The sequence below is a fragment of the Phyllostomus discolor genome, chromosome 8, assembly GCF_004126475.2.
Source record: "Phyllostomus discolor isolate MPI-MPIP mPhyDis1 chromosome 8, mPhyDis1.pri.v3, whole genome shotgun sequence".
Classification (NCBI taxonomy): Eukaryota; Metazoa; Chordata; class Mammalia; order Chiroptera; family Phyllostomidae; genus Phyllostomus; species Phyllostomus discolor.
The window spans coordinates 96,864,200-96,877,729 of NC_040910.2; positions in this window are offsets into that span (position 1 = coordinate 96,864,200).

Below are 13,530 nucleotides of genomic sequence, written 5' to 3' on the forward strand. Positions count from 1 at the left end.
CCGGCAGGGGCCGGCCTGCCAACTGAGACTTTGTCCGCTCCAGGTTCCTGTCCCCTCGTCCCTGGGTTAGTAATGGAGAGAGAGGAAACGAACCCAAAACTCCACCATCAGAAATTGAGCAAGAGGTTTGGAACTGAATCCCTTAAGAATATGTTTTCGTAAAATCATTATGTGAAAAAAAGCCAAATACAGTTGAGAACAGGAATATGCCTTTGGCTCCTTGACAGACAAAACCTGCTGCTCTGTCCATGCAACATGAATAAGGGTTTTGGTGAATTTTTAAAACATCTTTATGACAACATTTAAAAGCTTTTTTCCCTTTCAATATCAGTTCATATGTACTGTATTTGCCATGTGTAATGCACACTTATTTGCCCAGATATTTGAGGGAAAATAAGGATGCACATTATACATGGGTAGTAACTGAAATACCTTGTATCTGTTCTTGTGTTTTGTAATTACTTGTTACATAATATTTCTTGTACCATAATATGTTTGAAAATAAATGCTAAAATTCCTTTATAACACAAAAAACAAGTATCTAAATATAAGGAATTTAAAAAATTGAATTAAAATATTAAAACGAAATTTTTTTCCCCTGAAAGTTTGGGCCAAAAACGTGGGTGTGCATTAGACATAGCAAAATATGGTATGTTTTTTCATGCCTGGTCATATTAAGATTTTTAACAACTACATACACAACATGTCCCCCTCCCATTCTTAAAAAGCAAATGCAGCCTCATACAACCCTTGGAACTCCAAACACTTATCCCATTAATGTTAGCAGTGCGGCAACCTTCGTTAGACCTCCTTCTGGGCAACAATCTTGAGAACCCTTGTCACATAAGCATAGTAATAACAGTAATAAAAATGGAGCTAATTGGCCACATGACTTCTCACCCTTTAAGCACAGATTTAATTTCTGGAAATAGCCATGTTTGGTGACTCCTAATCCATGTTGAAAAATAGACTTTATTTCCAGAGCAGTTTTCACAGCAAAGTGGAGCAAGAAGTACAGACAGTTCCCATGTATCCTTGGCTCTGCATCCCCCCACACAACCTCCACCAGCATCAATAGTCTACACCAGAGAGGTACAGCTGTTACAGTTGATGAACCTATATAGATTGACACATCATTGTCACCCAAAGTCCTAGTACACATTAGGGTTCATTCTTGGTGTTGTACATTCTATTGGTTTTGCTAATTTATAACAACACAGAGCCATCATGATAGTGTTATACAGAATGCTTCACTGCCCTAAAAATCCTCTGTGTTCTGCCTATGCATTTATTCTCCACCCCCTAGCCCCTGGCAACCACTGACCTTGTTCCTGTCTCCATTAGTTTGACTTTTCCAGAATGTCACGCAGTTGGAATCATAGCATGTAGCCTTTTCAGACTTGCTTCTTTCACTTAATAATATGAACTTAAGGTTCCTCCGTGTCTTTTTCAAGGCTTGATAGTTCATTTCTTTTTAGCACTGAATAGTATTCCATTGTCAGAATGTACTATGGTTTATTCATCCATTCATCTACTGAAGGACATCTTGGTTGCTTCCAACTTTTGGCAATTGTGAATAAAATGGCTATAAATATCTGTGTGAAGGTTTTTGTGTGCAGATTTAAGTTTTCAACTCGTTTAGGTAAAATACCAAGGAGCATGATTGCTGAATTAAATGTTAAGAGTATGTTTAGTTTTTTTTTTAATATATTTGTTATGCTATGACAGTTGTCCCATTTTCCCCCTTCATTACCCTCCCCCCGCCCACCCCCTCCCACCCACATTCCCCCCCTTTAGTTCATGTCCATGTGTCATAAGTTCTTTAGCTTCTACATTTCCCATACTATTCTCGCCCTCCCCCTGTCTATTTTCTACCTATTGTCCATGCTACTTATTCTCTGTACCTTTTCCCCCTCTCTCCTCCTCCCACTCCCCTGTTGCTAACCCTCCATGTGATCTTCATTTCTGTGGTTCCACTCCTGTTCTCTTTGTTTGCTTTTGTTTTAGGAATGGTTGTTACTAACTGTGAGTTTGATGTCTTTTTTTACTGTTCATATTTTTTATCTTCTTTTTCTTGGATAAGTCCCTTTAACATTTCATATAATAAAGGCTTGGGATGATGAACTCCTTTAACTTGACCTTACCTGGGAAGCACCTTATCTGCCCTTCCATTCTAAATGAAAGCTTTATTGGATAGAGCAATCTTGGATGCAGGTCCTTGACTTTCATGGCTTGGAATACTTCTTTCCAGCCTCTTCTTGCCTGCAAGGTCTCTTTTGAGAAATCAGCTGACATTCTGATGGGAACTCCTTTATAGGTAACTGTCCCCTTATCTCTTGCTGCTTTTAGAATTCTCTCCTTCATTTCTACCTTGTCTAATGTAATTATGATGTGGCTTGGTGTGTTCCTCCTTGGCTCCAACCTCTTTGGGACTCTCTGAGCTTCCTGGACTTCCTCGAAGTCTATTTCCCTTGTCAGATTGAGGAAGTTCTCCTTTATTATTTGTTCAAATAACTTTTCCACTTGTGTTTCCTCTTCCCCTTTTGGTACCCCTATAATTTGGATGTTGGAATGTTTAAAGATGTCCTGGAGGTCCCTAAGCCTCTCCTCATTTTTTTGAATTCTTGTTTCTTCATTCTTTTCTGTTTGGTTGTTCCTTTCCTCCTTTTGGTCCCTTCCATTGATTTGAAACCCAGTTTTCTTTCCATCACTATTGGTTCCCTGTGCATTTTCCTTCATTTCTCTTATCGTAGCCTGCATTTATTCATCTAATTTATGACCAAAGTCCACCAATTGTTTGAGCATCCTGATCACCATGGCTTTGAACTGTGCATCTGATAGATTGGAATTTTTCTGTCGGTCGCTTAAAAAAAACTGACTCTGGGTCTTTTAACTGTTTGAGCCATCTTTTTAATTTAATTTAATTTTTTCCCTTTGGTCTGGTTGCGCCTGTTACATATGAGGGGCGGAGCCTTAGGTGATCACCAGGGCGGGACACCTCAGTTGCTGGGTTGTGACATTGTATGTGGGGGTGGGGGTCCGAGAGGGAACAATGGTGCCCGTTTTGCTCTCACTAGGACTTCCGTCCCCTTTTCTGCTTCCCACAAGCAAATTGGGTACCTCTGGTGCTGCCTCCCTGGCGGGTGGGTTTGTGTGCTTCCTCGGACTCTGTGGGTTTCCCCAAGGAGCCTCCTGTGAGGCTGAGAGAATCTCCCAGCCTCAACTTCCACAGGTGTTTCCAGTCAGTGCCTTTAAGCATTGTCTCCCGGCGCTGGGTCCCAGCATTGCGCAGTCTGTATTGCTGCCCGTTTTTGCTTAGTTTGTCCGCGCACGAATGTGTGGCTGTGGACAGTCAGCTGCCTTAAGCGCCTCACTGGGTCTGCTCCTTGCCTCCCACACCCAGGGTCTGCCACCGGGTCCTCAGCCGCCCCTGTGCTTCTGGGGTCTGTCAACTGCCGTCTGCACCCTGCCCACCCGTGTCTGCCAGCCACCGCTCTTTCCTGCTGGGACCCCTCGACCCCTCTTTGAAGGCCTCCGACTCCGCCCCTCCTTACTGGTCTGGATGTATGGTAGTCAGACTTCCGTTCGGTTCATTTCTCTCTGTTCTGGTTGTTTATTGTTTGTAAATTCTTGTTGTCCTTAGTTTTGGTTGTGCGAGGAGGTACAGTGCGACCACCTATGCCTCCATCTTGGCCAGAAGAGAGAGTATGTTTAGTTCTGTAAAAAACTGCCAAGCCATCTTGCAAAGTGGCTGTCCTATTTTGCACTCCCACCAACAATGAATGAGAGTTCCTGTTGCTGCTCCACATTCTTGTCAGCTTTTGGTGTTGTCAGTGTCCCATATTTTGGCCATTCTAATCAGTATGTAGCTTATCTAATTGTTGTTTTAATTTGCATTTCCCAATTGACATATGATGTGGAGCATCTTTTTATATACTTATTTGCTATCTGTATATCTTTTTTGGTGAGGTGTCTGTTGAGATCTTTTGTCCATTTTTTAATTCAGGTTCTTTGTTTTATTTATTTATTTTTAGGCAGAGGGGAAGGCAGGGAAAAAGAGAGGGAGAAAAGCATCAATGTGTGGTTGCCTCTCACATGCCCCTTACTGGGGACCTGGCTCTCAACCCAGGTATGTGCCCTGACTGGGAATAGAACCAGCAACACTTTGGTTTTCAGGCCCGTGCTCAATCTGCTTGAGCCACGCTATCCAGGGCAGTTTCTTGCTGAAGAGTTCTTTGTATATTTTGAGTAACAATCTTTTGTCAGGTATGTCTTTTCCAAATATTTTCTCCCATTTTCTAGCTTCTTATTCTCTTGATCCTAATTTTCTTTTGGGGGTGAGGGATAAGAGACAGAGTGAAAAAAAAAAAGAAAACAAAAAATGAAATAGGAGACAGGAGTGGTGCAGAATTATCCAAATGGTAGACCAGGCCTAAGATCAGGGCACCAGTAGAAAGGAGCATCAAAAACATGAGACAAAACATTCTGAAAGTATCCGGTGTCACAAAAGAAGTAATAATATCTGCCTTTGGCTATAACAGTGTAATTGGTACAACACTTGTCCTCCCACTGAATGACTACAAAACTGAATAGAATATACAATGCAACTCTTTTTTCAGGCTTGGGTAGAAGGTAATGTAGGACTGTGATTCTGGAGAGAAGGGAAACACACATGGTAAGCCTCACAATCAGCCTGGACTTCTGGTGGGATGTGGAAAGGTGTCTTGCTGAGCTGAGGGGGGTTGAGACTGGATTGGTGGGCTACTAAAGCAGCTAAAAATCGGAGAGGGGGGACAGATAAATGAAAAAGCAGATGTTGCATGGAAGGAGGAGGCCCACAGAAGTCTGCACGGGGATTCACCAGGGGCCTTTGGTTGAGCGCTGGGCTGCACAGGCGCAGGGCATGGCTCTGCGTGGCCCAGCAGAGACGATCTGTCCTGGAGTCGAGAGCTGAGTGGGGACACTAGAGGCTGTGTAGATCTGCGAGATGCTGGTTTTTTGACACAGCCAGAGTCAGGGTGGAGGAACCTCCACGAGCACCATGGACTTGCAGGTGACACTGCAGGAAAGGCATGATTTAGGCATCAGGCATATGTCTTAGTTAAAGGGCCAAGTCCTAAGATTAAATAAAAACTAAAATATACTCACTCTAATAAAGAATAAAACCAAGGCTTCAGGGCCAAAACAATATGCCCGTAATATAACTGCCTACCAGAACAAAAAATCAGTACCTCTAAGGGAAGACAATATCATCTAGACGTCTTAAAACATATTGTTCACAATGTCCATCCATCCTACAATAAAGAAATTAATGTGGAAAAGCATAGAGATTTGACCCTGGATCAAGAAAAACAAAAAAAATATAGAACAGACTCTCAGAAAACCCAAATATTGAAACCAACAGACAAGAATGTTAAAATAGCTGTTACAAATATTTTTAAGGACTTAAAAGAAAGTATTGTCATATTGCATGAATGAATTGAAAATCTAAACAAAGCAATGGCAATCATAAAAAAAAAAAGCAAGTGGAAATTTTAGAATGGAAATGTAAAATACCTGAAGTGGAAGTTTAACTGTAGGAAATTAACAGCAAATTGGAGACTTCAGAAGAAAGGATGAGTAAACCTGAAATTAGATAAACAGAAACTATCCTATCTGAGGAAGAGAAAGAAAAAAACCATTTAAAAAGGTTAACAAAGCTTCATTAACCTATGGGATAATATCACACAAGCTAACATATTTCATTAAAGAGAGAATAGGACGAAAAAATTTAAAGAAACAAAGGCGAAAGGATCACCCAGATTTGGAGAAAAACAAGTTACAAATCCAAGAAGCCTAGCAAACCCCAAGCAGGACGACAACAGAAGACACCTAGGCACATCACAGTTAAATGCTGAAAACCACAAAGAAATCATCTCAGAGCCCGTCAAATAAAATACAGTAGTTCCTCCTGATCCTCAGACATATCTTCCCAGACGCCCCGTGGATGCCTGAAATTACAGACAGTACCGAGCCTTATATGTACCATGTTTTCTTCCTATGTGTACATACCTATGATAAAGTTTAATTTACAAACTAGGCAAGTGAGAGACCAACAACGACAATAATAAAATAGAAGAATTGTAACTGTCTACTCTAACAAAAGTTATGTAAATGATAAGCTCTATTAAAAGTTATGTGAATATGGTATTGCTCTCTCTCTCTCTCTCTCTCTCTCTCTTAAAATATCGATCTGGTAACCAAGGCAGCGACAAAGTGACTGCTGAGCAGGGAGCACATACAGTGTGGATATCCTGGACAAGGATGGTCCGCGTCCCAGCTGGGATGAAGCCAGATTTCATCACACTACTGAGAACAGCACGCAATTTAAAATGTATCAATTGTCTGTTTCTGAAAGTTTTCATTTACATTTTTCAACCTCTGTTGACTGCAGGTGACTGAAATTTTGGAAAGCAAAGCAAATGACAGTTGACTTCTCATTAGAAACTATGGAGGCCAGGTGGTAATGCAGGGTCTGCTGATGTGTGGGTCACTGGCCAGCAGTGATCACGGAACGCTGTGGATGGCTCGTCGAAACGCAAGAAAAACATACACAGAGACAACCAGGTCCTGTGGGGGAATAGGAACAGCAGGGCCACTCCTCACGTGGGAAGCGCCTTGGCCACCCTCTCTCCTGAAGGGCGCCATGGCCACCCTCCCTGGTGGGGAGAGGGTGCCCTTCCCCCTCCGGAGAGGCTTTTTATTGGTTTCATTTGCATAAGAATTCAGGTAAAAGCTCATTACTCATTGCTAGGAAGTAAGGATCAAACAATAGATAACAAGGAAGTCTGAGGGCCTATTTTGAGTCAGGGTCAAAGAGCTGTAAGACTTTAAGGAACAAACTAACTTCCTCCTTGGACCCTTCTCATTCAACTGAGAGCACTCTAAACAAAGAAGGTTTCACAGGATTTTACATGCTCTTTCTTAGGCTTGATCACCCGGGGAACCCACCCTTTTCAGCACAGGGCGGCACCACCCTGTCATTGTTTCAGGCTTAGGTGGAGCAAGGGAGCTAAGGCAACCAAGAGATAAGGAGATTTTCTCCCAGTTGATGAGGACTCAGGCTAAGTCAAAGTCGAGGAGCGAGGGTCCATCACCCCCTTTTGCTGCAGCCCCCAAAGCCCTTCTTTTGGGGGGGCCTCCCACGTGATCGTGCCTGTCTTAGATCATTCCCCCCTTGGGGAATCTTACCCGTCTTTGGCTAACCGACCAAGCTTTGGGGTTCAGTTATGAATGAAGCAGCAGAAGCAGTGCTCCTGCCAGGGAGATAAGCTTTTGTCTCCTTGCTGGCTTATGATTCTAAGGGTGTTCCCTTAGCCTTAGCCTAGGCAGGGGTTACAGCTTCTGATACCAGACAGGGCAGTTCCCAACAGTCTGGTGCAAATAACACCCCCTTTTTTATTATAAAATATTTATTATGAAATCAAAAGCATGTAATTCTGTAACACGACAATGTCACACTCAAGCACACCATGGGACATTTTAGGTGAAATGTTCAAATTGCCGTCCATCTCATGCAAGACATTCACGTACCCTACCCACCACACTCAAGCAAGTCTTCCTTCTGCCAGGCCCTGAAGAATACCATCTTTAAAATGTTGAAAGGAAGTCAGCCTAGAATTACATATTCCACAAAATTACCCATTAAAAGGAAGACAAGAGAAAGGCATTTTCAGATAAAAGATGGAAGAATGCATTGCCAGAAGGCCTGTGCCACAGAACATGCTGGAGCAAACTTGTATCCACGGGAAGGAATGAAGAGTCCCGGGAACGGTAAATGTGCGGAGAATGTAGCTCTTTCTGTACCCAACTGTATTTTCTTGTTTCATTTTCTTTGAGAGGTGACTTGAAAGTAAATGTAATTATACAGAGTGATACTGTTAAAAGACAAACTGAGGCACATTCCATTTTTGGAGAGCTTATGTAAGCAAACATAGATTCACACCAGCCAGTGCCACATCAGAGGTGGTTAGGGGTGCTCTACGAGTCAGAGCCGGGGGAAAGTCTTTTATTAACTGGCTATCGAGTAAGCAGTTTCCCTACTTGAGAAAGCCTAGTTTGCTCTTTATGAATGTTGTTCTCAAGTGTTGCTTTCCTGTCCTCCAGTTATTTATAGGGACTGACTCTGGCTTAGAGCTGGGCTACTTACGTTGGCTGCCAATGTAAGAGCCACCTCTGTCTACTAACTTCCTTGGTTAATGACTTTCGTAATAGTATGGGGTTTATTATGTATGTACATGTAAAATATATGACAACAATAGCCCATGAGGTGGTAAATAAAAATTTAATGTAGCCCTGGCTGGTGTAGCTCAGTGGATTGAGCGCAGGCTGCGAACCGAAGTGTCGCAGGTTCGATTCCCAGTCAGGATACATGCCTGGGTTGCAGGCCATGACCCCCAGCAACCACACATTGATGTTTCTCTCTCTCTTTCTCTCTCCCTTCCCTCTCTAAAAATAAATAAATAAAATCTTAAAAAAAATTTAATGTAATAAAATTCTCAATATTATATACATTATTAATGCAATGCTAATTCTAAATAGACTGATAAGCTTAGAATGCATACTATAATCCCTAGAACCACTAGAAATACTGTATAATAAAAAGAAGTACAGGTAAAAGGCCAATAAGAGAAAATAAAAACAAAGTGTGAAGTATATTTCATTAAATAAAAGAAAGTGGGAAAAGGTGAACATAGGAACAAATATCAAAGAGACAATTGAAAAACAAGTAGCAATTTGATAGACTTAAAAATCAGGAAGTACATTAAATGCGAAAAGATGAACCACTCTAATTAAAAGGCAGAGATTGTCAGATGGGATAAAAAAGCAAGACCCAACTATATTCAGTCTACAAAAGACATGCTTGCTACGGAAAGACGGAGAGAAGTTGAAAGCAACAGGATAGAAAGATACCACACAACAGAAAGATCGGAAACCTAGTGTGACGATATTGCTATCAAGATTAAGCAGATTTCAAGAGAAAAACTATTATGAGATATAAAAGGTAGCTTTTCAGAATTATAAAGGAATTAAATATTTTAAAAATAGTTAAAATCCTTAAGGTGTATGTACCTGTATTAGTTTCCAAGGATTGCTATAACAAAATACCACAAGTCAGGTGTGAAAAAACCAAAAAAACAAAAATGTACAGTTCTGGTGGGTAGAAGTCTGAAACTGGGGTGTCAGAAGCGCTGTGTTCCCTCCGGGACCCGAGGGAGGGACTCCTTTCTTGTCTCTTCCTAGCCCTGTTTTGCCAGCCGTCCTTGGTGCGGCTTGCAGTTACAGCACTTTAACCTCTGTCTCCATTGTCACACGATGTCCTCTCTTCACGTGTGTTTGTCTTCACATGGCTATTTCCTAAGTCATACTGAATTAGGGACTACCCTAATGACCTCATCTTTTTTTCTTCTTTAAAGATTTTATTTATTTATTTTTAGACAGAGGGGAAGGGTGGCAGAAAGAGAGGGAGAGAAACATCAATGTGTGGTTGCCTCTCACATGTCCCCTACTAGGGACCTGGCCTGCCACCAAGGCATATGCCCTGACTGGGATTCGAACCAGTGACCCTTTGGTTCATAGGCCGGTGCTCAATCTACTGGGCCACACCAGCCAGGGCCCTAATGACCTCATCTTAATTGGTTACATCTGCTAAGACTCTATTGCTGAAAAGGGTGTATTCATAGATACCAGGGGTTAGGACTTAAACATATATCTTGTTGCGGGGGAGGGGAGTACAACTATTCAACCCATAAAACTACCTAATAACAAAGCTTCACAATAAAGGAAGAAAAAAATGGAATAAATACAAAGTTAATTATCATATTGAAGAAATTAACATCTCCAGTCAGAAGTTGGTAGAACTAGAGAAAAAATTGGGAAGGATACAGAAATTCCAAACATTAATGTAATTGACATTTATATATTCAACAATTTCAACACACAGTTTTTTCAAGTGCACTAGGAGTGGCCACTAAGATAGACCACATGCTGAGTCATAAGTCTCAACATATTTCAAAAGACAAGCATCTTCAATAGTAAACCAAAATGGAATTAAGTTAGACATCAATAACAATCAGGTATCCAGGAAAGCTCCAGATATTTGGAAATTAAGCTATATCCTTACAAGTACCTAATGTATCAAAGAAATTACAAAGGAAATTAGAAAGAGTGAAATGATAATGAAAACACACAAATCAAAAGTTGTAGAATATAACTAAAGCTGTGCTTAAATTTATAGTTTTATAGATCTATATTAGAAAAGAAGGAAGTTTAACAATGGTAATCTACTATCCCAACTTCATAAGCTTGAAAAGGAACAAATCAAACCAAAAGTAAATAGAAGGAAGTAATAAATAATAGAAGAAATCAATGAAAAAAGCAGACAAATGACAGCAAAGATTAAAGTCAAAAGCTGATTCTTTGAAAAAAAAAAGAACAAAAATAATCGATTAGGTGGATTAATCAGGAGAAAAAGAAAACACAAAATACTTATATCAAGAATGAAAAAGCATTATTGCTACAGATTCTACTGGCAGGACGATAGTAATATGCTGGAATCTAAAAACAATAAAATGAGCAGACAGAACAGAAAGGACACAGACTCACAGATACGGAAAGCAAACTGCTGGTCACCAGGTGGGAAGGGGTAGCGGGATGGGTGGGGAAGGTGAAGGAGATAAAGAAATACAAGTTGCCAGTTGTAAAATTAGTCATAGGGACGTAATGTACAGAAAGGAATGCAGTCAATAGTATTGTAATAACTGCATCTGGTGACAGTTGTTTCCTAGACTTACTGTGCTGATCACTCATCAGTTATACAGATGTCTGAACACCATGCTGTATACCCGGAACTAATACACAAGGTATGTCAACTATAATTTAAACATACATGTAAAAAAATTACAAAAACAAAAGACCTCAGGTGGATGAAATTTTTAGTTTTCACTAGGAAATTTATTAATAATGTCTTTTTTGGTTGTTAACTTTACAGATTTAATAACATGATATTATAAAAGGTTATCCTAGGGGAAAAAGACAGCAAAGATGGTATAGTGAGGACCTCTGAAAATTTTGCCTCCATGAAAGAAAACTAACAAAAATGGTCAGGGTTGACTTTTTCAGAACTGTGGAAATTAGCAAAGACCTGGCAACAATTCAGGGAATGCTTACTCAAAAAAAAAAAAAAACAACAACAAAAAACCCCCCAAAAAACCAGTGGCTGAGTCTTGGTGAGAACAGCAAACTCTGTGGTGTTTTAACTTGCTCTCTTTCCATCCCTCCAACACTAGCTCCATGGTGGTCTTGAAAACCAATAATCTGCAGATATTCTGTGATCCTAGAAAACACTGGTGAACTTATTGATTTCTAAGCATTTAAGGAAATCTCTGTCTGGTCATTAGCTAACTGACCACTAGGCTAACGGAGCAGAAACTCGAGTAGCAACATAGACAAAGAATACTGACTTCACCGAATTAAGTTAGGAAAGTCGCTAAACAAATAAGAACAGCAAACGGTCATGACAAACCCTGGGGAGGGGGGACTCTGGTGTCCACAGTACCACACTGTATTATTTTAAATATCACGTTTTGAATGAAAAATTATATATACAAAGAAACAAGAAGGAATGGCCCATATGAAAAAATATCAAAAGAAATTATCCTTGAGGGTGTACAGACAAAAACTAAAATCAGCTATTTTAGTTAGAGACAAAATTATAGACAAAAACTTTAAATCAGCTATTTTAAATACTTTCAAAGAATCTTAGCAAATCATCTCTTAAGAAATAAAGGAAAGTATGAGAATGATGTCTCTCTAGAGAATTCCAGTAAAGAGATAGAAATTATTTTTTTTATAAAGAACCAGATATAAATTCTGGAGTTGACATGTACACTAACTGAAATAAAAAAAAAAAAATCAGCCCTGGCTGGCATAGCTCAGTGGATTGAGCTCGGGCTGCAAATCAAAGCATTGCAGGTTCAATTCCCAGTCAGGGCACATGCCTGGGTGGCGGGCCATGTGAGAGGCAACCACACATTAATGTTTCTCTCTCTCTTTCTTTCTCCCTCCCTTCCCCTCTCTAAAAAAAAAAATAAATCTTTAAAAAAAAATCAGCCTGGCTGGTGTAGCTCAGTGGATTGAGCACAGGCCTGTGAACCAAAGCATCACTGGTTTAATTCCCAATCAGGGCACAAGCCTGGGTTGTAGGCCATGTCCCCAGTATGGGGTGTGCTTAAGGCAACCACACATTGATGTTTCACTCCCTCTCTTTCTCCCTCCCTTCCCCATCTCTCTAAAATAAATAAATAAAATCTTAAAAAATATATTAAGCTTAATTCTAAGCTAAAATAAATAAATAAAATCTTAAAAAATATATTAAGCTTAATTCTAAGCCTTCTATAGCTCTACTCTTTAAAAAAAAAAAAAAAAATCACTGGAGGGGCTCAGCAGCAGATTTGAGTAGACAGAAGAAAGAACCAGTGAACCTGGCTGGAGGTCAATTGAGATGATCCCGTCTATGAAACAGACAGGGAAAAGAAGAAAGAAAAATGAACGGAGCCTCAGAGACCTGTGGGACACCAACAAGCATGTCGACATACACATACTGGGAGGAGAGAGGAGGGACAGAAGAAACTATTTAAAGAAACAACAAAGGAATAAAAATAGTAAGAAGGCAGTAATAGAGACAGAGAGAAGTAAGGGAGATGTAACACAAAAATATATAGCAAATGCTGATGGAAATCCTACCTTATCAGTAATTTAATGTACCTAAATGTTCCCATTACAAGGCAGAGATCTGGAGAATGCATAAAACACATGGTCCAACTCTGTGCTGTCTGTAAGAGCCACACTTTAGATTCAAAGCCACAGACAGGTGGAAAGTGAAAGGATGGAAAAAGATGTCATGCAAGTGGCAATCAGCAAGATAGACCACATCCAGGTAAGAAAACAAGTCTCCGTAGATTTTAGAAGGTTGAACTAATACAAAGCATATGCTTTAACCACGAAAGAATGAATTTAGCCTGCTAGGTTTTAGTAAATATCTACTTCATGGAATTTGAAAAACATGAAGTATGCCCCTCCTAGTCATTTTTACTGTCTAACCAGCCCTTCCAAACTGATCCTGGAAAAAAAAATTCCACAAACCCTCTGGCATGAGTCACCAGGCCACCTCACCCACAAGAGCTAGGTCATAGGGATTTTGTGCTGTTTATTTCCTGGATGCCAGTATCCATTGTGTTAGGCAAGTTATTTAATGTCTCTAAGCCCCAGTTTTCTCATCTGTAATTAGATCATTATACCTACCTCAAAGATTTATTGTGAGAGATTAAATGAGATACTATCTATAAATCTTCATTCCTACCCACCTCATCCTCTCCCTGTCTTTCTCCTCCCCATGCAAACAACAGGACTAGCACTGGTCCATGGCCTCTTAGGAACCGTGGAAAAACTGTCTTCCACGAAACCAGTCCCTTGTGCCAAAACGGTTGGGGA